The following is a 23,544-nucleotide window of genomic DNA, read 5'->3' as shown; positions in this document are numbered from 1 at the left end:
CCTGGACGTACATTCTCCTCCAGAGCTGACAAAGTTTAGTGTTTGTTGTTTTTTTTTTTTTTTGGCAATTCTTGCTTTGTTACACCAACACAGACAGGTCTTATGGCGACGATGGAATAGGAAAGACCTAGGAGTGGGAAGTGGCCGTGGCCTTAATTAAGGTGCAGCCCCAGCATTTGCCTGGTGTGAAAATGGAAAACCACGGAAAACTATCTTTAGGGCTGCCGACAGTGGGGTTCGAACCCACTATCTTCCGGATGCAAGTTTACAGCTGCGCGCCCCTGACCACACGGCTAGTGCTTTGTTATAGTGGAAGCGATTTATTTTCGCTTTCGAATTAACTAACTCGAAAACTTTCTTCAGGCTGTCAAAACTCATTTATGATTAAATTAATGTAGAAAATACCTGAAAAAACAGTTAACAACCTGCATATATAATTAAATTGTTTCTTGTTCAGGTATAATCTGTTGTTAAATGTTTTCTTTTTCAGGTATTTCCTACATTTTATTTAATCATAAATTAGTTTCAACAGACTGAGAATCCCAACAGTTATAAAGTTTAGTATTTCAAAGTGCAAGAAATTCAAGGCATTTTTGTAAATAGATGTACGCATAAACCGGCTTCGGTGGTGGGGTCATGTGAGGCGAATGGAGGGTTATAGGATACCTAGGAGAATAATGGACTCTGTTATCGAGGGTAAGAGAAGTAGAGGGAGATAAAGACGACGATGTTTAGACTCAGTTTCCAACGATTTTAAGATATGAGGCATAGAACTAAACGAGGCACAGAACTATAGTTACAAATAGAGGTTTGTGGTGGCGGTTAGCAAATTCACAAAGGGTTGTAGACTGAACGCTGAAAGGCATAACAGTCTATAATGAAGATGTATACATGATGTATAGAAGATTCTGTCATATGTTTTCAAAACATAACGTTTTCACAAGCTTAATAATTAATTTACTACGCCTAGTTTATCTCAAGCGTAAAAATTGGATTTAGGAAAGAGAAAGTTGGAGGGAGTTATGGGGAAGGAATGTCTGTTTCCCTTCTTTCTCAGTCTCTTTGTTCTGAGGATTAACTGTTGGCCATTTTCTTTGACCGGTTGGACTCGAAGGGAGCAGGCAGTAACATTAGTTATGAATACTTAAGAGTAATAGCAAGAAAATATTTGTACCTATATTCGTCCATTTACCTTTCGACAGTTCCCAAAGGCCGTTCATCAGCGGTGGAATTAAGCTCTCTAAACGTGATAATAGTATAAGGTACAGTTTCATCAACCACTGTTAAACATTCGCTAACGGAGCATTAATTAACACCATGTCAAGGTTTTAACGTGGCGATATTGAAATCGCGTTTCACCGAACACTATTAAACGTTAACGGTCAAGTCAGCAGTGTGTAGCATTAACATAATTTCGCTATTCTGAACGGTACCGATCACAATGTTATTCATTCGTCACCTTTCTCCTATACGATTTTTACGAGGAGTTAAGAGGTTCGATTCGAAACTGAAATTACTTAGTGATAGAAAGAAACAGTGAATCAGACTACACACAGAAGAAAAATAAACATAATGGAAGGTGGCGGGAAAATTCTTCGGGGCAGTAAGTTTACTTCATTGGAGAAAAATATTGTAACATTCCTTTCGAAAATACGTGGAAGATGGATGGTACATCCCTAAAGGAAAAAGAAAAGGCATGCTATGAGTTAGTAAATGAATTGTCGCTTGAATGTGACCAAGCGGTCAGCAAAACAAATAAAATACATGTACAACCCAAAAAGCACAAAAAATAAATAAGTTTTTTATTTTCACTGATATTTTCTTATTTATTCTCATTCTTTCCTTGTTTTACTTTCATTTTCCGCTTAAGGACGACACACACACCCAGTCCCCGAGCCAGCGGATATGACCAATTAAGGTTAAAATCGCCGACCTGGCCGGGAATCGAACCCGGGGCTCCTTGAACCATAGGCCAGCACGCTAAACATTCAGCCATGGAGCCGGACACTTCGAAGAACAAGTCGAAGCGGTCCAAAATAGGAGGTGGTGCATTTATTCCAGCACTTAAACAGATGACTTCGAAGATTATTGCATTAATTGGCGACAAAGTTTGCATCTTCGTAATGACATCGACTGTGATGCAGAATATCACAGCAAGCCAATATTATTTATTTTATTATGAGACACTAGAAATGCCATTATATGAAATGATGCATTTTTTTTCTATTGGCTTTACGCCGCACAGACACAGATAGGTCTTATGGCGACGACGGGACAGGAAAGGACTAAGAATGGGAAGGAAGCAGCCGTGGCCTTAATTAAGGTACAGCCTGGTGTGAAAGTGGAAACCACGGAAAACCATTTTCAGGGCTGCCGACAGTGGGGTTCGAACCCACTATCTCCTGAATACTGGATACTGGCCGCACTTTAACGAGTGCAGCTATCGAGCTCGGTATGCTTTAGTTTTTAAACATTCTTGTTATTCTGTGAGATATCTCTTCTGTATTACCATTGGGAGGTTTTTAAGCTGAATTTTGTAAACTGAACAGATCATTAATAACTAGAGTAGCACAATCATATTAGAAATTAGGCCTACCATGTCATACATGGTGCAGGCTACATGTAATTATGATCTCCCTTCCTTTCGATGTATATTTCAAAATACAAAATTTAATGTTTGTTACATGTTAACAAGTTAATGGAATATCAGTATATGCACCTATCTCCCTTCTACAATTTACAACAATGGATTTTATTTTAGATTGTAATCAAAATGTGGTTGTATAAGAAAGGGTCGAGCCGTAACTTCGTCAAGGAACAAGGCACTAATAAACAATAAATAATATATTGAATGATCCGAACGACCCCGGTACATAATATCTTAGTGCAATCAGCAATTGCTGCAGTGCGGCCTTGATTGGAGATAGAGATGAGTTTCTTCCTGTAGGTACTCTAACCTCTCTTTTATCCCTTGAAGTACTTTTCTCACGACAGACTTCGAAACCCTATAACGCCTATCACTGTGAAAACTGGTTTCCTGTGAGGTAAGGCATATCATTACTTCTGCGAAAAGAAGTCTTGTCTCCCAGCACTGTGAAAATAGCCTAATAAATAAAACAACTAAACACGAAATCTCTTCCAGATATTTTTTATTTTAACACGACGTTAAGCAGCTTAATGGGACGAGTGTGCTACATTAAATTAACGGAGAGTTTAACGGCTCGTTAGCATTAACGAAGGTTGATGAAACAACCATTCTGTTAATGTATGTTATCCGACCCTTATCCCGTTGCTTTGCGGGGTCGGGTATGAAGTGAGATGAATCTGTCGTGGTTTTTTTTTTTTTTTTGTGACCGGATGCGCTTACTGACGTCAACCTCATCAATTTACAACAATACACAATTTACAACATTGGATTTTATTTTAGATCGTAATCAAAATGTGGTTAAGTGCAAGAGGAGTTAATGAGATGAAATTAATGCCGTGATACATGATAATAGGAAGAGAGAGAGTGAAACCCGGTGCCGGTACATTGCCTACTCCTCTCGAATAGCACCTAGCAATCGCTAGATTGCGTGCCAAAAGCCTGGATTAAATTCCAAACCTCTCCGCAGTGCTCATATGGAGTGAGGGCATATGCCGTTGTTGATGGTGATTCGTCCGTCGGATGGTGACGTTAAGCCTTGAGCAGACCTCTTGGTGTTATTCGAAAGTTGTACGCCACAAGTGATCAAATCATCAGAGCACGAATGCTACCAAACTTCCTGGTCGCTCATGGACGTCACATAGAAAGACCTACACTAGGCCTCTCCGGAGGCAAATCATCAGAGCACGAATGCTACCAAACTTCCTGTGTATTATATAAAATAAATGATTCCTGTATTACTGTAGCTTTACTGTATTACTGTAACTTTTTAACAATTCCATATAATTATGGATTTCTTATAAATCATGCATGTTGTAGAAAAGTTTTACATCCACCTTGACAACTACCGGTACTGTACAGGTCCTTACAATTCCAGTTGCATTGTCCCATTAAAATACAATCATCCTAGAAATCGTATAGTAAATAAACGTCTCGCGAGTTTTCCACCAGTGGTAGAAATCCGACGAAAATTACTTTTCAAATAGTGTAATTGCTGTTCTTAAAATTTACAGGGCAGATGTCCTCGAGCTTTGGTCCATTAAAACAGCAATCGTCATAAAATTTGCATGTTTGATCAGGAAATTTAGGGAGAAAGCAATATCTATACAATAGCCGAAGAAAAAACGGAAAATGAAACGTCACTAGGCAAACAGGCCTACCATAACCATAACTGCTTTAATACAAAGACAGTGCAATTTATATTATTCTGATTGAAATGCATTTTAATTGTTAAAATATCTCCAACTTAATCAGTTTAAATATTTTATTTTAATCAGTTATCAGTCTCCACCATTTGTGTGAGGAGTACAGTTAAAGAAAAAATTGGCAAAACTTCATTCCATGAAACTTATCAGCAAAACATGGCAGCAAGAACATGAGTTTAATTCAAATCTTGTAATCTGTCTCTTCCACGCCACCTTAACTGGAGCCGTACGAGTTACTTCAATCGAAGAGAAAACAAAATACCATACAAATTATCAGCAAACGTAAATGTATAAATGTTCACCACGAGAGGAAAGACTAACACGATACTGAACTGACTGAAAATGTAACATCATTTGCCCTCGCACAGAAGTAGCACTTTTAAGAATTAAGATTAGTTCATGTATATTGAGTGCAATACGTTTGGTAATCTTTTTTTTTTATCTCCAGTATACAGTGTTGCAACATTTTCTCTCTCATTCTCTCTTTACGATTCATTAGTACCACCATCAGAAATATTACACAATTACAGTTTAAACACCAAAAGGGAGATAACTGTAGCTCAGACGGTACAGTAGTGCCCTTCTGAGCTGAAATTATCGAGTTCGATCCCGGTCCAGTCCGGTGGTATTTGAAAGTGCTAAAATACATCAATACCGTGTCAGCAGATTCATCAGCACGTAATAGAACTCATACGAGATAAAATTTCGGTATCTTGTCGTCTCTTAAGACCGTTAAAGTAGTTAGTGGACATTAAACCAATAACACTACGGTAGCATAGAGGTTTAGTGCCATTTCGTCCAGCAACAAATTTCCTTTAAAAACGTGCCATTTCGTCCAGCTCGGTTTTACAAATTATTACACAAGTTAATGAGTGCTATCTCGTCCAGACGAAATGTTGACAAGGGTTGAGGCAGTGCAGGTTGGCGCTTACGTGCACCACCACAGGTTGTAGGATTTCCCACCCACCCCTGCTGTGAAATTCCATTCCTCCCATCCCTACCTTTGTTTATGAACAGAGACTTCATTCGTTCGAATGATCTCTATGAATTAATATCTTTGTTAATTATGGAGTTTTCAACCATCACAAAGGGCCAACCTAGTTTATTACTTAACGGGTATCGGTATACGGTTAAGAATGAGAAGAAGTGCTGTGAAGTTGTATGGCGTTGTGTTAACCGTTCTTGTAGTGGAAAAGTGTTTACTATAAACCGTGAAATTATTAAAGAAGAAATCCATAATACGTGTGTTCATAATGTGGCTGCACAAGAAGTCCACAAGGCTATGGTACAGGGAAAGAAGACAGCCCGTAAAGAAACCGATAAATCGATTTCACAGGTAGGTTTATATTTTTATTAGTGACAATATTTACGCCCTAGACTCTAGGACTCTACCCCACTGGCTTTTAAATGAGAATATATTAATTTAAATTGAGTTTGAACTCCTTGCAAATCCTGAGGCTGAAGGCCGAAGGAAGTAAGCTAGCGAAGCGAGTTTACATTCTGTGAACGACGTCTTGCTCGACAGACAGAAATTGAGATAAACTTCGATTCGGCTTCTACGATGTATAATACATGAAATTATGCCAAAATTTCACTATTCCAAGTAATGTACAGACAGAACTCTTATTTTATTCATATAGATAGTATAGTTCCTTTTGGTTTCGGATTTTTGACGACAAATTCAAACCTCTTCTACAATCCGGATTTAAACTAGTTACCAGAATTCCTCAAATACATAACTGCAAGTCTACTCTGCATACACAGCGAAGGGATGCTCAGGGAATTCAGGCTGAACCCAATCATCGAGATGAGGTTGAATTGGATTCAGAAAGTTTGAAGATGGCAGATGGAAATTTCTTACTATCTGACGACTGTGATGGGCACGACACGAGCATAGAGTTAATGTTGACTACTGATAGCCTCCTTACTACAAAATACACCAATGACATGGTATCTTCATCTTACTCGATAGTATTTTGACGTCTAGTAATTGACTCTGAAAGATTGCTGCCAAAGCTCTTCTACTGAGAGAGAATACCAATCAAAGAATTTACTGTAATTTTCCAGTATTCAAATCAAGTTTTACTCCCAATCTCTAACATTCGAAATCAGTCCGGTAAATTGAATCCAAACCAAATAATCTATGGGAGTTCCATTCGAATTTATAGCTACAGAAATGGCTAAGAGGCAATTAAATGATATCTCTATCCCCATAAATTTCAACTAAGACATCCCTCTCCTCATTTTGAGAGGATCGAAGTCGTAGGCAATGACTACAATCTGCGAAAACAACCTCAGTTCCACTATACTAACATCAATACTTACTGTGGACCAAGTTGCCAAACAACAGCAAATATTACTAGGGAACACGCAATACTCGTTGGACCTTAAAATAGAGCAAAGCGTCTACACCTGAAATGCCATCTCGCAAGTGAGATAGATTCACTAGCAACAGTGTCTCAGCAACACCAACATCCTCATTTTCTCGGCTTTAAAACGGACCTACTTAGTGGGCAACCTGAGATCACCCCCCTTCCCCCCCAATCAAAAGATACGAGGTTTGAAATTATTCCAGTAAAAAATTAAAATGCTATCCTTCTTATAGTGAAACATGTTTAATATCTTTGTGAAGTGCAGAAAATATAAGCACAGTAGTTCACCGAACACACTCGGAAAAATGTTTGGCAAAAATTTTAATTTTACGAAGAAAGAAAATGATTTAGAGTCTATTCCATGTGCGAACTGGAGTACGTACCACGAACGACATCAATACTAAATTATAAATGAACATATACGCAGTATGATGTGGTTTCATCCCTTCCTGACTCGTAACTGTTTAACGTCGAGCTCCAACCGTGCCCTCTGATCCCATTTACTTGAGGAATGCTCCGTAAAATCATCTTCCCAAACGCGGCACTGATTTTTGAAAACAGATTCTAAGATGCAATCAACCAACTGCAATGTGCCGAAACTTGCTATAACCGGAGAACAGACGACAGATCTAGTGCGAGACATACCCATTTTGAAATGCTGGAGCGTAGAGCATGCGGCACCACTGACAACCTGGCCAGTCGGTCGAGTTGTGAGAGAGGCAGGTCTAAGATCCCGGCCAGCCCAACAGAGGAAGGAAGAAGACTAAAGGCAAGCAGGCAGTCAGACAAGCAGGAGAGATGGAAGGAGGGGGAATAGCCGATGAGAGAGAAGTACGGAGAGAAGGAAAGAATAACATCAAAGACGCCCGCGGTGCAAAACGCCTCTTTGTCTGCGGTATGTTTTTGTGGGCATGGTCGAGGCAAGCCCGAGTTTAAAGGCATAGCAAGGCTTTTCAAAAGGCACGGCACAGTCAAGACGAACTCACTCCATACCTGCTTCGCTACAGTACAGGCTTCTAATCAGCCCTCCCACTCTGCCGGAACAGATGAAGAAATGTGTTCCAACAAACGCTCTGTGATTCGGATAAAGACAACTACTTTCAAAATGGGGTAAAGGCATGATAGTCATCGAGAATATTGTAATTGTAACAAATCAGTAATAAGGAAAGCTAAAAAAAAAAAGTCATTTAGGGTCCATTAGTATAACGAAGTTAAAAATAGAAACTTTAAGCTAGGCTGTTAAGGATACCTTTTCAGAAACAATGAATACCTGAAGTGGGATCGCGTTTACAAATGTGAAAACTAACGGGACTCAATTCTTCTCTTCTTTCTGTCATGTCCGTTGATCAACTATTGTCTTCCGACCCCGTTTGCGAGGTTTTTCTTTCTTCATTTTCCAAGAACCTAATTTTCTTCTCCTACGGTAACGACACCGCCTGTTGCCAATTCTTGATGGATGCAGTATTTTTGTATCCGTCTCTTGGCACAGACCAGCGCAAAGTGTAGCTTCCTCCGAAGTCCCAGTCTCATCCATGGCTGTGACAATATGGAAGCTGCTGGGGTATGGGTGGTGCTGAGTAATGACATTTGGAACACAACTAGTATGAGTGTTATGAAAGGTGTTGCTCATAGGATCAGTCGTGCCTGTAGCACCTTCTGGTCAGTGAGGAAAGCAATGACAACCTACCTCACTCCTCATCTTGCCTAGTACGCCTCATTTAGGCTCTGCCATTGGTTTTTGCGGTGTCCTTATAACTGTATAGCCTTTGGTGGTGCTATTTGAGGATCCAACCAGCCTCTGGGTTGATGATCTAACAGACAGACACGGTAACGACCGCTCAACTGAATCAGCAAAAGATGACTTCACTAAACTTCACCAAAATATTGCGAATAAATTACGAGGATATTTAGTACAAAAAGTATATTTTCTACGTCAGCAGTGCTAACATCTAGACAGGATGTGTTAACAAAACCTTACAGTAGTACACTTAGTAGGTACTGTAATGCTTTGGTAACTAGTGCTTGATTTCATAGACTATTCAAAAAACTCAAATTAATTCAGAATATCATTCACAAATAACATATAAGAGAATACTTATCCCTAGACTGTCTACAAATCTCAAACTAATTTGTTAATACAGAGAAAGAAACATCATTATGAAAGTCCAATCCATAACATCCAAATTATAAGAGGCAAGATTCATCAGAAAATGTTAACATAAAGGAACTAAGATCTTATTACATGTGAGGATACACGAGGTCTATATGCTACATATAATAATTATGTGCAATCCCAATGAATCAATGGAAGTTAAATTTGCTAATTAGAAAATAAGCCTGAATTAATTTTTACCAGATTTCACAATTTTCTAGAGAAATGTCATTACCGACTTACTTTGCAGTTTCTTTCAACTGCTGCAAAACAAAATGAGACAAATTAGTACAATCAAAAAGAATAACCTTTTCGTAGTTGCTCTACAACTAACTACATACAAGTAAGGGAAATTTCACAAAAATATACAGCTGAGTTCAATAATGTTACAGCCATACAGCTAATGGGTTATTCCACATGACTGACGTAATACTTCCAAATGTTTCTTGCCAGTTGTCATCCTATTTTCGTAACTATTTCAATTACCGGTACTGAACGCAGTTTTCAACTTGAATCTTTGGTAATTTGTGCTGTGTGCTATGACATAGCCTACTGATCATGAGGCAACTGAAAGTTATTACTGGGTTTAGGAACATTTATATGCCGTTCTTTTCCTCCACATATGGTATTTTGACTTATGATAGCCCAATGTTTGATTCTAGCAATGTTTTACTATATTATGGGTGCTTTTCTGATAAACACAATTTAAGTGAAGTGAAAAATGTAGCTTTGATTACTACCAAAAGAAATTTCTGTGCTTTAATAATTTTGAAACTCCTAATAACTTATCTGTATTTACCTCAGCCTATTAATTATTAGTTTTATCAGGTACATAGAATGGAACATAATACCAATGATGACATTCAGTATTACTTTATTTCCTATTTCTGTGAAATCATGGTGAAATAACAAAGGAAACTAAACCATGGCACTAACATATTCAAGAATAGTCAATAGCCTTGCAGTTCATCTGTCTTCACCAGCAACTCCTTTCCTTCCTGATGTAGAACGTACTTTGTAGCCTTGAAGGCTGAACTACACGACAGATATTTTTTGGAGTTACAGAATTTGAGTAAGTTGATTACATAACAATCTTGATAATACCTTCAACAGAGGATGCACAATTTCAGTTTTAAATTAAAATTGACACAGTAAAATACCCAAAGAATATTTTATTATTCTCACTGACAAATTAATTTTACTGACATAATTTTTCAGTCATACACACAAAGTCATATTGACACATTTACTCAATTCCAGTCTTCGAGATTAAAAGATGCTTTTGTAAGTGAAGTGCTACATGACAAGCAAAAAGACAAAAATATGTACCGGTAGCAGAAAATAAAACGGCTTTCAGAAGAACCATCCTTAACCTGAATTTTTACTACTTCCATGTACATAACACAAGAGTACATCTCAAAATCATTAGACTACATGGGTACCAGGTTGAGAAATACAGTAATAGAGGCCTACAGTCATTCAAAAAAAAAAAAAAGTGGGGGGAAAAAGAAAACAAAAATGTGTTTGATATTGTAAAAGTTCCTTCCAGGTAAAACTTTTCTCAGAAACAACTGCACCTACAGATATATTGTTTGTTGTAGGTATCCACAGGGTTTGAATTTACATGAGGAGTGAATTGTATTTTAATAATGTAATGTACAGTAACCATGTACAGCACTTACATATCATTTCAATTTAAAAAACTTAAATGATCAATTAATCATGTTTTCATCAGCAATTTCCCCACCCCTAAAGCTGTCCTTTATACCCACAAAGGCAAAAGCTTTAAAAGTGAGGAAGTCTTGATCAAAGATAGGAGTTCATAAAGGAGTGCTGTATAAACACATACACTGCAGGAAACCATTTTCGTGAAGATGACAACTATTCTAATAATGCCAAAAAGTTTGAATTCATGCAATTGTTACTTTATTGATGAAAAAATGGCACCATCATTCACATATACTTTTCTCTCTTCATTCCCACCTGAATTCTCTATCTTTCTTAACAAGCCTTTCATTGTTATTGAATACCCCTTCTTTCAATAGTTTGATGACATTATTTTCTTTCTTAATTCAGCACCAAGAAAACATCTGCCCTGTGTACAAATGTTTTGACATGAACTACTATTTCAAATAGTGTACAAAGAGTAATTTAGTGATGAATGACCTTCATTCACAGAGCCATGGTCAATCCAATCCTAAACCTTTCAGTATTATCTGATGTCATACTCAGCTGTGATTCCTTCCTCAAGAAGCAGAGCAAAGTCTTCACAAAATGTAAAGTTTCCTTGCAGTTGGTCTCGTTAAACATGACAAACACGAAAGAAGGCTTGCAAGGTATGTTATGGCATGAAATAGGTTTCAAGCATCCTGGTAAATGGTCCAATGGTACTTCGTGACTACTTTCATGGTTTACAGAAGCCAGAAGTTTGTAACACTGTGCTTAGCCGGTTCGAGTCCCGTTGGTCAAAAAAATTCTTACCTTCAGAATGTTGGCCGGCAGGGTACAGGAAGTGGTGGTATACACTTTTCCAATCACTAGATGGCGTGCAAAAGCCTGGATTAAATTCCAAACCTCTCTGCAGTGTTCATATGATGTGAGGGCATACAATGTTGTTGGTGATTCGTCTGTCGGATGGGGGACGTAAACCCATGGTGCTATTCGACGGCGTAGGTTATATGCTGGGACTGGGTTTCACCTCTCCCTTGCTATTATCATATACCACGTCATTCATTTCATCTTCTTAATTCCTCTGACGAGGTTGACGTCAGGAAGGACATTCGGTCGTAAAAATTAATTACGAATACTCATCTCACTTGCCTGCTGCCATTTCATGATGGATACAGTACTTTTGTATCCATCTCTTGACACAGGCCAGAGTAAAGTATAGCTTCCACCGAAGTCCCAGTCTCATCCATGGCTATGACAATATGGAAGCTGCTAGGGTATGGGTGGTGCTGAGTAATGACATTCAGAGCACGACTAGTGCATCTGAGTGTTATGAAAGTTGTTGCTCATTTTAAGAAGTACAACCACAGTCTAATATACACAGGAAAGCAATGGCAAACTACCTCACTCCTCGTCTTGCCTAGTACGCCTCATTTTGGTGCTGCCATTGGTTTTTGCGGTTTCCTTATAACCGCATAACCTTTGGTGGTGCTATTTGAGGATCCAACCAGCCTCTGGGCTGATGACCTAACAGACACTCATCTCAATTCATGCCAGACCCCGTACAGAAACGGGACAAGAGTCTGACATAAAATGTTACTGGTTTAACGTCCCACTAACTACTTTTATGGTTTTCGGAGGCGCCGAGGTGCTGGAATTGTGTCCCGCAGGAATTATTTTACGTGCCGGTAAATATACCGTGGTGGTGGTGATTATTGTTTTATTTTTGCTATTTGCTTTACGTCGCACCGACACAGATAAATCTTATGGCGACAATGGAATAGGAAAACCGAGGAGTGGGAAGGGAGCGGCCGTGGCCTTCATTAAGGTATAGCTCCAACATTTGCCGTGCGTTAATATGGGAAACCACGCAAAACTACCTTCATGGCTGACGACAGTGAGATTCGAACCCACTATCTCCCGGATGCAAGCTCACAGCCGCGCGCCACTAACCGCACGGTGATTATTGTTTTAAGAAGTACAACCACAGTCTAATATACACAGTCGCGAAGCTCGGCTCACTTTTTTCATCCATGCGACTGCAGCGCTCGACATGGCCAGCAAGCTACCGGTCTACTGGGCTGTGAAGGTCGGTATACACTGACTGAGCAAATGCCATGGGATAGCGGAGCACTGATGCGCAGATGTGGTGTCTGCGCACCATACGCCCCCTGTGCCAGCGGCAGTTGTATAGGAGACCTTGTGAGCAGTGGCTGTGCATGTGACAGGTGTAAAATGGAACGTCGTCGTGAGCTGACACCGTTCGAACGGGGTATGGTGGTCGGTGCCCGACGGATGGGAAGTGCGATTTAGGAAGTGGTGCGGGAATTCAGCTTCACACGATCAACCGTGTCCAGCCAGGGTGTATCGTGAATGGTTGAATGCGGGTGTCACCGTCCACAACAATCGAGCGACCGGTCGTCCAGCCACCCTCGATGACCGTGACCGGCGACATCTGAGACGGATTGTCAATGGTAACAGACGGGCAACCATGCAACAAATCACGGCTCAATCCAACACTGGACACGTCTCCCAGTGGACAATCCGTAGGAACATGGGTTCTATGGAGTATGGGAGCCGGCGCCGTACACGGGTGCCACTGTTAACCCAACGTCATCGGGCACAACGACGCGCATTTGTCGCCAGTCACCAGGGAGGGACACTGGAACAATGGCGTAACGTGATATGGTCGGACGAGTCACGATTTCAACTGCACCATGCCGATGCGAGGCACCGTGTATGGCACAGACTACATGAAGCGATGGATCCCGCCTGCCTCGAAGGTGTGGTCCAGGGCGCTGGTGTCTCTGTTATGGTCTGGCGTGCATTTTCCTGGTTTGGAATGGACCCCCTAGTTGTTCTGGAAGAGACTTTGAATGGTGCGCGGTATGCTGAGTTGCTCGGAGACCATCTCCACCCATGTTCGGCCTTACAGTGCCCAGACCGTTCTGCGGTGTTTTAAAATGATAACGCGCCGCCACATCGCCGGGGAATGGTTCCAGGAACATGCAGCGGAGGTCCAACGACTGCCATGGCCACCCAGGGGCCCCGATATGAACCCTATCGAGCATATCTGGGATGTCCTGGAACGCAGGCTCCCTGTCATAGATCCTGCACCCACGAACAGACCAACATTGGCGGCCGCTCTGCGAACGATTTGGTGTCAGCTGCGTCCAGAGTACTACCAGGGACTTGACGACTCACTTCTACGGCGTCTCACTGCAGTTCGCAGGGCCAGACGAGGCCCCACACGCTATTAGGTGACTATCCCATGACATTTGCTAAGTCAGTGTATGTTTTGCGAGGTAAACGTGTGGTAATTCCATTATAGATGATTGGTTTTCTATTAAATTAACAAGGTATTTACGAAAGGAGATGTGTGTGGAGCAATAAACTGCTAATTTACAAGAAAACACCAGAGTTATTATTCTTTAGGTTTTCTAAAGATCTGTACAGTATAAATTGAACTACTCTTTACATTTTCGGATAATAGAACAATATTGTGAAGGTTCAGAAATGTAACTTCAGGTAAGTAGGTATTTCGTTCATCAATGATACATGAATGTAACTCCTAAGGAAATCCATCCAATTATGAAATTTAAAAGATTTTAACGCAATCGTAACATCTAACACGTAGCTGTGTTACAATTTTCAATGTGTAGAAAATTGCTTGTCCGCCTCTGTCGTGTAGTGGTTAGTGTGATTAGTTGCCACCCTCGGAGGCCCGGATTTGTTTCCCGGCTCTACCATGAAATTTGAAAAAGTGGTACGAGTGCTGGAACGGCTCCACTCAGCCTCGGGAGGTCAAGTGAGTAGAGGGGGGTTCGATTCCCCGCTCAGCCATCCTCGAAGTGGTTTTCCGTGGTTTCCCACTTCCCCGGGAAAATGCCGGAATGGTACCTAACTTAAGGACACAGCCTCCTTCCCTCTCCCTCCCAATCTTCCCAACCCCACTAGGCCCCTCTTCAGCATAGCAGCTGAGGCCACCTCGGCGAGACACATCCTCCTGCCTAATGGTATCCCCGACCCAAAGTCTCACGCTCCAGAACACTGCCCTTGTAGCAGTAAAGGTGGGATCCCTCGCTGAGTCCGAGGGAAAAACCATCCCTCGAGAGCAAGCGGATTAAGAAAGAAAGAAGAAAAAGAAAATTGCCTGTAAATAGTACGACTGGTCTACTGAAGATAAATGTGAACTATTTGTACAATAACAAAGTTATGTTCGAATGATTTTGAAGACAGCCAGTTTATGTCAGCAGAGAAGATGGAATGTATGGAATGCAGTTTCATTCCAAATAAATCTCCGCAGATTTCTTCAAAACAAACATTATTGATAAAGAGATGATCAACCCGTGTCAAAGGAGCAAAACATAGTTATACGTCGCACCGACACAGATGTCATTTGACAACGATGGGATAAGAAAGGATTTGGAGTGGGAAGCAAGCGACCGTGGCCTTCATTAAGGTACCATCTTCAGGGCGGACGACAGTGGGGTTTGAACCCATTATCTCCGTAATGTAAGCTGATAGCTACGTGACCTAAACCGCGCGGCTACCTGTTCGTTGTCATGGGAGCAGAAATTATCTTGTAGGAAGTCGAGGAGAACCGAGAGAACAGGGGTTATTATGTACTTCCTGTATGTTTAAGGAGAACGCTCACGAGCTTTGATGTGGTATAATGATAATTCCTTAATGTACATACCTCTTTTTCCACAGTAATGCTGTGAAGGTACTAAGTCATTATTTGTGAAACTAAGATTAGATTACAATGTGAAATTTTGCAATGAAAGTTTTCATTGCCATAGAAAAAAACTTCAAAGTAGTTAAAATTAAGTCATTTAGGTTCCTGAAATCTTCGAATATTATTTGAATAGTTTTTTAGTTCATTAATAGTTGTATGATTTCTGTGAAATTACCAAATTCGGTTCAATAATAGGATTTCGAAAATGGCTCAGACCTTAACTACAGTGGAGTGATCAGCTGTTCCTTCGGAAAAGAACTACTGTCGTTTACCTTCGGTATTATTACTACGCTGCAGCAATAAGTTAGCCTAGTGTAACAACGTGTTTTCTTAAAATTTACGATTAATATAGTTGCTGAGGTGGTTACAGTTTATAATTTACGTGGGAAGGTGCATTCAGCTGTTGGGTAGAGAATTGTACCTGACAGACCTTGCTGGCCGCTGCGAGCGCTGGCGTCGTTCCGCCTGTCAACGGGATGCCATTTCATCACTAAGGAGCTTCGCGACTGTGTATATTTGACTGTGGTACAACCAGGCAACCATCCCCTATATAGCACTAATCGGAGAGAAAAAAATGGAAGGGATCCGCCGCTTCGAAAATGAATTTATCGACCAAAGACAAGGGCCACAAAGGGCAAGAAAATGAAAGACTTCCTAGCCCTCATAAACCTAATAGCGTCGGGATCGGAAAAGAACAAGATATGACCAAGGAAGGTCGGATAGGATAGATGAAAGTGAGGAGCCTGGCACAAGTGGAAGCAACACCACGACTCAGATAAGGGCCCCGTGGTCACCAACCCACACTCCAAAGTTCCGAGCCCCTGGGGCCCCCTTTCAGTCGTCTTTTACGACAGGCAGGAGATACTGTGGGTGTTATTCTACCAACCCCCACCCACAGGGGAAGGTAAATCTACCGAGGCGAGGCTAACGTATTTGAGCACCTTCAAATACACCGGACTGAGCCTGGATCAAAACTGCCAACTTGGAGTCATAAGGCCAGTGCTCTCCCATTTGAGCTACTCATCCCAACTAGACCATCTAATCAACTGTCCAACTTCGTACCTTGAACGGTAAGGCATTTTTTCATCCAAGAACATACCTGCCATGTTTGAATGGGATTATCTCATAATTCCTTGAAATTAAATATTATTAATGCAGCATAACTCGCAAAACATATGAGTCAAGCTTAAAGCTTAGCCTTCTTGGTACAATAACCGAGATTAATTCTAAAAACAGATGTGAAAAACTAGCAATTTTCAGAGGAATTTTAATCTGTACTATAACCTAAATTTTTGAAGATAGCCTACATTGCTTGTTAGTGGTGTTTACAACTTTCTCAAAGTTCACTCAAAAGTATGAGGTTTGCAACAGAGTCCACAAACTTTATACAGTGAATCATATTTCTATGTGGGAAGAGTGACGCACATAAAGCTAAAATTTAACATATGAGCTCTTATTAAAAATATATGTCTTTGCTGGCAAAACCTAGTCTTTACAGTGCACCATGTATTCTGGTGTAGGCTAGAACAAATTTGTTACTTTCATCGACCTGTTTCACTCTCATCCTTGGCTTTGACAACATGAAAGTGACTGAGGTATGAGTTGAATGATGCTAGTAATGCCATTCCTTATGCAACCAGTCCCTGTTATGGTGTGAAAATGTTGCTCATAGCGCAGGCATTTCAGTGGGCTTGGCAGATTGAGATGTAATAGCAACTTCTGACTCAGTGAGGAAAGCAAAGGGAAACCACCTCACTCATTTCCCTAGTACGCCTTTTCAGTGACGCCTCGGCCACCCAACGGATGATGGCGGAGCTGCTGAGATCCAAACCAGCGTCTGGGCTAAGCACTCAGCATACATACCGTACACTCAAAATATTCAATTTTGGTACAGTCTAAGTTAGGCCAACTGTAAGTAAAATAAACTGCTTTGTAATTCCCCAAAACCATACCATGTAATACAGACAGAAATTAAATGTCATTTTACATACAGTAGATCAGGCAGACAAATTTGAAAATACTCGCAATGAACATTCAACACAAAAATAATTTACTAGCAAAAGGTTTTCATTTACAGTAGGTCACAACAGAGGCAATGATGCACACAGCGGTCTATGTGTAGCCTAGAAGTTCTATACTTTGCAGACCTCCTTCAGTAAAGTACGCTATTAACCAAACCAAGCGCCATGGCGTCAGATAGCTCCTTAATTGTAATCACGCATGCAGAGTGGACGTCCAACAAGAAAGCTATAAGCCTATGTAAAAACCTTTAAATATTAAAAATGGCATATCTACATGCAATTTAACTCAACAGCCTGCTGAAATGATGTTTTAATATTTCACCTTAAAAATCTTGAAATAGTCTAAATAAGCAAATATTGTCTTAATATGTCCATATAAGTTAACCTAATTAAAAGAAACATGTTTTAAAAAATGTTTACCAATAATTATTCAAAATATGTCTGAAATCAAGTAACTTACATTACAAGCAGAAATTTGCCGACAAATTTTTAACCGCAAGTAATCAGCTTCATTTTCCGTATCAAAATTTAATCACTAAATTTTACACTATTGAGAATCTACCACCGTTTTGATACTTTATTTTGCCTTTTGGCAAATTTTTTATTTATATGTTAACAGTACATGTTTCGTTCATTGTTTAGGAACATCCTCAGCTGTTATAGTGGCTTAGGTGAATGGTTAAGATTTTAAAATACATAGATTTACAAATACATTGATTCACTTAAAAACTAAATACGAATTAAGATAGATGATATTAAAAACAGTGTGGGGTTAGTGTGTTACTGGTATGAGAGCAGATGATTACATGGTTGATTGACTTAAAACTATGTCTATTCATTAGAATAGTTGTTCAAAAAAATTTTCACTTTGTTACATAAAAAGTCTGTATGCAATTAAAATTCTTTAAAAAATGTTTGACTTCATAACATTGTTCGAATTGTTGAAAGTTTTTCTTCCTTTCCTTCCAGGTAAGTTGTTGTATGTTGTGTGCCTGCTTATAGTGCTTTCGACTGAGTCTAATGTGGAAACGTTTGGAGCTGATTGCTGATCTATTAATGTGAAGGGAGCCTCGTTTCAAATTTCTTGCTATAGCTGAATTATAGCTATAGCTGAAATATACTTCACCACACGCAAAGCAGCATCAAACGTCCCTCCAGGGTCACAGTAGAATCGGAATTCAGCTATAGCAAGAAATTTGAAACGAGGCTCCCTTCACATTAATAGATCAGCAATCAGCTCCAAAAGTTTCCACATTAGACTCAGTCAAAAGCTCTATAAGCAAGCACACAACATACAACAACTTACCTGGAAGGAAAGGAAGAAAAACTTTCAACAATTCGAACAATGTTACGAAGTCAAACATTTTTTTAATAATTTTAATTGCATACAGACTTTTTATGTAACAAAGTGAAAAATTTTTTGAACAACTATTCTAATGAATAGACATAGTTTTAAGTCAATCAACCATGTAATCATCTGCTCTCATACCAGTAACACACTAACCCCACACTGTTTTTAATATCATCTATCTTAATTCGTATTTAGTTTTTAAGTGAATCAATGTATTTGTAAATCTATGTATTTTAAAAACTTAACCATTCACCTAAGCCACTATAACAGCTGAGAATGTTCCTAAACAAGGAACGAAACATGTACTGTTAACATATAAATAAAAAATTTGCCAAAAGGCAAAATAAAGTATCAAAACGGTGGAAGATTCTCAATAGTGTAAAATTTAGTGTTTAGAAATTTTTAACCTACGTCTGTTTTAGTTAGGCTATTAATATCATCGAGTGATTAAGCTGAGTGTACATACGAAAAACATTACGAACATGCCATAGCAGAAAAACTGGAAAAAAGGTTAAAGCTACTGTACTAAGTGTACTTTAGATCAGTCAAGTTTAGAAAACATTTACATGAAAGGAACAGGAGTTATACTGTACTGCAATGTCCCAGTGGGCTGTGGGTTGTAAGAATTACCAATTAGGTAACGAGCAATCTTGTAGGAAATTATTTAAGCAATCCTAACATTAGTAATATTTGTAAAATATAAATGTTTATTTTACGATTTACTTTAAATGTCACACCGACATACATAGATATTATGGCGACAATGGGATAGGAAAGTGCTAGGAGTGAGAAGGAAGAAACCGTGGCCTTAAGGTACAGTCCCAGCTTTTACCTGGCGTGAAAATGGGAAATAATAGAAAACCATCTTCAGGGCTGCAAGTTGATAGCTATGTGAAGCAAACCACGCAGCCACTTGCTTGATGGAATATAAATTATTAGGCCTATGCTAAAAATAGAAATTTCTTACATAAAATCAGAATAGCCTACAATATGTCCCCCAAAATTGTACAAAGTATGACCCAACATTCAAAGCTGTTATAAAATATGGAGTTATAGTAAAATAAAAAGTGGACAATTAAGAGTTAAGGTAGTAACATTTAAATCATCACCTACGCCACGTCAATAAACAGAAGAAACAAATTATTTTGATCAATCAGATTCACTGCACTGGTTTGTTTTATAAAATAGGCTATACTGAATTTTAAAAATTCTGAACGAAGCTTAAGTTATAGGCTGGGCATCCTCATTCGGGGAGCATAAAAAATTGTCTGTTCTAATGAAGGTAGGCCTACCATGTATGGTATATTTCAGAACTTCAACTTACAGGCCACAACCGTATTCAAATCATAAACGACTCTATAAGATAGATCAAAAGATATTGCTCATTTAAATATGTGTCATTACATTGCTGGTTTCTATCAAAAAGAAATATCTTACTTCATTAAGACTTCTTAAATCTAGTCCCGCAGTGTAGGATTAACGTGCCTGCCTCTTGCCCTGAGGCCCTGGTTCAATTCCAGGCCAGGCAATTTTACTTGGATCCGAGGCCTGGTCCGAGGTCTACTCATCCTACGTGATTACAATTCAGGAGCTTTCCGAGGGTGAGATAGTCAAGAATAACGGTAGAGAGGATTCGCCGTGCCGACCATATGACACCTTGTTATCTGCAGGTCTTCTGGAGGTTGAGCATCAGTTACTTGGTAGGCCATGGCCCTTTGAGGCTATAGCGCCACAAATTTAGTTTTGACACTCCTTTCATGTTATAGCCTTGGTCAAAAACTGGAGCTCAGGGTACAATAAGCGTACTAATTCACAAGCAATAAGCATCTGAAAGAGCAACTGAAAAATAATTGCCAAGCAAAAGCAGTATCATTTAATAAATAAGGCGACTGCATCTCTTTTTAATCATTACCAGACTAGAGATAACTTTATTGTACGCGCACTTTTTAGTGATAGATAGATACCCTAGTGCTGAATCGGTCGACCTCAGTTATCTTCGAGATTCGTATTGGCAACCTTTGAAACACAAACTAAGAATCGCTTATGATCGCTGTGCGACATCTGGCGTACAATTTACGTACTCGTACTGTTTTTTTTTTTTTTTTACACAGCAAAGCTAAACTATATAATTCATGCTAAAAACAAGTTTTGCATCAAAAAATGTTATATAATATTATATATTGTGTGTGTGACAGTTGTTGGCGTAAGATAATAAAGGTTTAGAAAATTCATATCGATCGATCATTCAAATTTCATTTCCATTCAGTTGGCAGTATTACCGGAACTGGCAGTGCTCCCTCCTTACTCCTCAACCCAATACAAGAATCTATCACCAAAAAGTGCACATACAATACTTCCCCTCTTACATCCAAATTAATATAAAATAATTATCAACTTTTATTGTACAGCATACAGACAACAAATCAGACTCTAAATTGTTATACCTTCCCCCACACCGTCAAACACTGAGTAGGATCATAAACTGTTTTTAATTATGTTACCGGTACTAAACCATATGGCACCAGGGAGTGAAGGACAAGGACAACTGGCCAAAATTCGAGATGAGCGAGGCTCCAACAGCCCCAGAAATACCTAGGATGAGCTGAATAAGGATTTGCTCTTATTCAGGTAATTGTTGAGTTACTGGTCAATATCAACTTCTTTCGTCTGTGGTACAAGAACTAGACCTGACTGAACAAATCAGTCAAAAGACATGCTGTTGCATATGACCTATTTAAGTTTGAAAATCTGAAATTATTAGCAATAAAACATACGAGTTCCATCTATATAAGAGCAGTGGACATAGATGCAAAAAAAAAGGGAGAGACAGAAGACAGGTACCTTGAGGGTGTATTAACTTGTAGCAATGCAACTAACATACAGCCAAATTTTAAAATTACTGTTCATAATTTGTACCAGTAAACTACAATAATATAGCCTACTACGGTCCCAAGTGACCATCAAAGTTCAACAATCCACAAATTTGGTACTTCACAAACAAAGTCACACAAATCAACAAACAGAATTAACAGATTTTATATATCCATATGGAAAACCTATGAAACAATACATCAGAAAATCAATGACATGATAGCACCAAAAGTAAAAAAATTCTGATAAGTTTAAATGCTTGCAGCAAAATGAAGTATATTAGATTTCAAAAGGGGCAGTAACAATCACCTACGACTGAAAGAAACCATACCTAATGGTATCTTACTTAGAAATATACCACCGTAATGAGACTAAAATATAGGTATCCATAATGCAACTTAACTTACATAAATATAACTTAGTGTGATATTCTAGCATTTATCCTGCACAGTAGGTGAAGAAAACTCGACTGATGTTGGAAATGGCAAAACAACAGTATTACCAGCCAGATAAAAAATCAGTTCCAGCTCATATCATGCTACTGAATTACTAGATAAGAAATGAAACTCTGTAAATATTTACAATATACAGCTGACTAACATGCAGATGGATGAAACACTTCCGTAAAAATATCCATAAAAATGAAATGAAGGCTAACGTGAAAAAAAAAGAGCCATCCATATTGCCGGTAAATGGATCAAGGCCTGAAAGTTGTCACTGGAGAAAACAATATATATACAACTATGATAAACCATCTTTCCGGTTAGAAGTAAAGCATACGAAGTCTAATAACTCAAACATTATCATTGTAACTTGAAGACAGATATCTCACAACACAACACAAGTCCTCACAAACTTACTTAAAACATAACCCCTCTTACATTCAGTATGTGTGACTATATAGTTCAAACCAATTCAATGACTGAAATAAGTTGCATTATTTATCAGTAATGACAATTAGCTTACAGATGCACGACTAATATTTATACATAAGTACCTCAAATCGCAATGATTCCACAAAAAGAGGTTATCACTGAATTTGTGCAACACATTAGATCAACCCAAATAAGGTACCAGTACTGTGGGCCTGCAAGTGTCAAAAATATGATCACGAATTGGAAAGTGGGGGGAATATCATGCTCTTAGTGATGTTTTATAACCACAATTTTAATCTTTGGTTCGAATTTAACCAATATACTAACAAGCTCTCAACCATAAATACAAACAATTAAACCACCCTCCTACAACATCTATAAATATAAACCCGAACCATAATACTCCTCTCCTTTCAAGCGTATAAAATTAATTAAAGAAACGAAGTCCTCAAATGGGAACAAACTTACCTTACAAATACCTGAGCCGCTGAACAGTCCGTCGGGACAGGCAAATAATCCTTTCGTACTGTTAATCCAACTAATGAACATTTCAGTATCACTACACCATCGTGCAAGGTATCGTATTTACAGATAAAAATGATACATACACAACATCCCACAACAAAACAACATTGTCAACACTAACAAAAAGAAACTTTACTTGACGTACTTTTCTTGATGGACATCAAGCAAGTCCCTCTGCCGATAGTTTTTCGAACCCCATTTTCAAGCTCAGCCAATCACATAGCAGCATTGGATCTATATACAAATGAACGATTATTTCTATAAGCAAAACAAGTACCACGATGAAAATCAAAAGTAGTTTTATAAACCTTTCACTTTATTTTTATTCTCAAATATCTGCCGTCAGCAATATAAACATCAATTAAATTGTACTAAGAAGTTAAGAGCTTCCGGATCTGCCATTTTACTTTGACATCCATAAGATACACTGTCACCAACTGCGAAATATTTCCCGTCACAAGGGATATTTAATACGAAAAAACTTTCCCTTACTGCCGCTACTGGCTGAACGTGAATAGAAGGATTTCAGAAGAAAAATGTTCAGCTATCATCTCCCGCAAGCTTCGACGCAAATTTTTTTTCATATTTAAGACATCTGTGGTGTGTACTGTATACAAGGGT

The 23,544-nt window shown here is 39.0% G+C and overlaps 1 protein-coding gene across 3 annotated transcripts in view; it reads right to left on the bottom strand.

The window, feature by feature from the left end:
• Positions 1-23,106, bottom strand: part of Axn (protein axin) — a 293,900-nt gene extending 270,794 nt beyond the window's left edge. For 2 of the 3 annotated variants that reach the window (XM_067150025.2, XM_067150027.2), the window contains exon 1: positions 22,867-23,106. The gene's annotated coding sequence lies outside the window, so the exon portion shown is untranslated. The remainder of the gene's footprint in view (positions 1-22,866) is intronic. The other variant, XM_067150026.2, reaches the window with a different exon arrangement.
• Between the last annotated feature and the right edge of the window lie 438 nt (positions 23,107-23,544).

Source organism: Anabrus simplex, chromosome 6 (genome assembly GCF_040414725.1).
Source record: "Anabrus simplex isolate iqAnaSimp1 chromosome 6, ASM4041472v1, whole genome shotgun sequence".
Lineage (NCBI taxonomy): Eukaryota > Metazoa > Arthropoda > Insecta > Orthoptera > Tettigoniidae > Anabrus > Anabrus simplex.
This window is presented reverse-complemented; position numbering and strand designations above follow the sequence as displayed.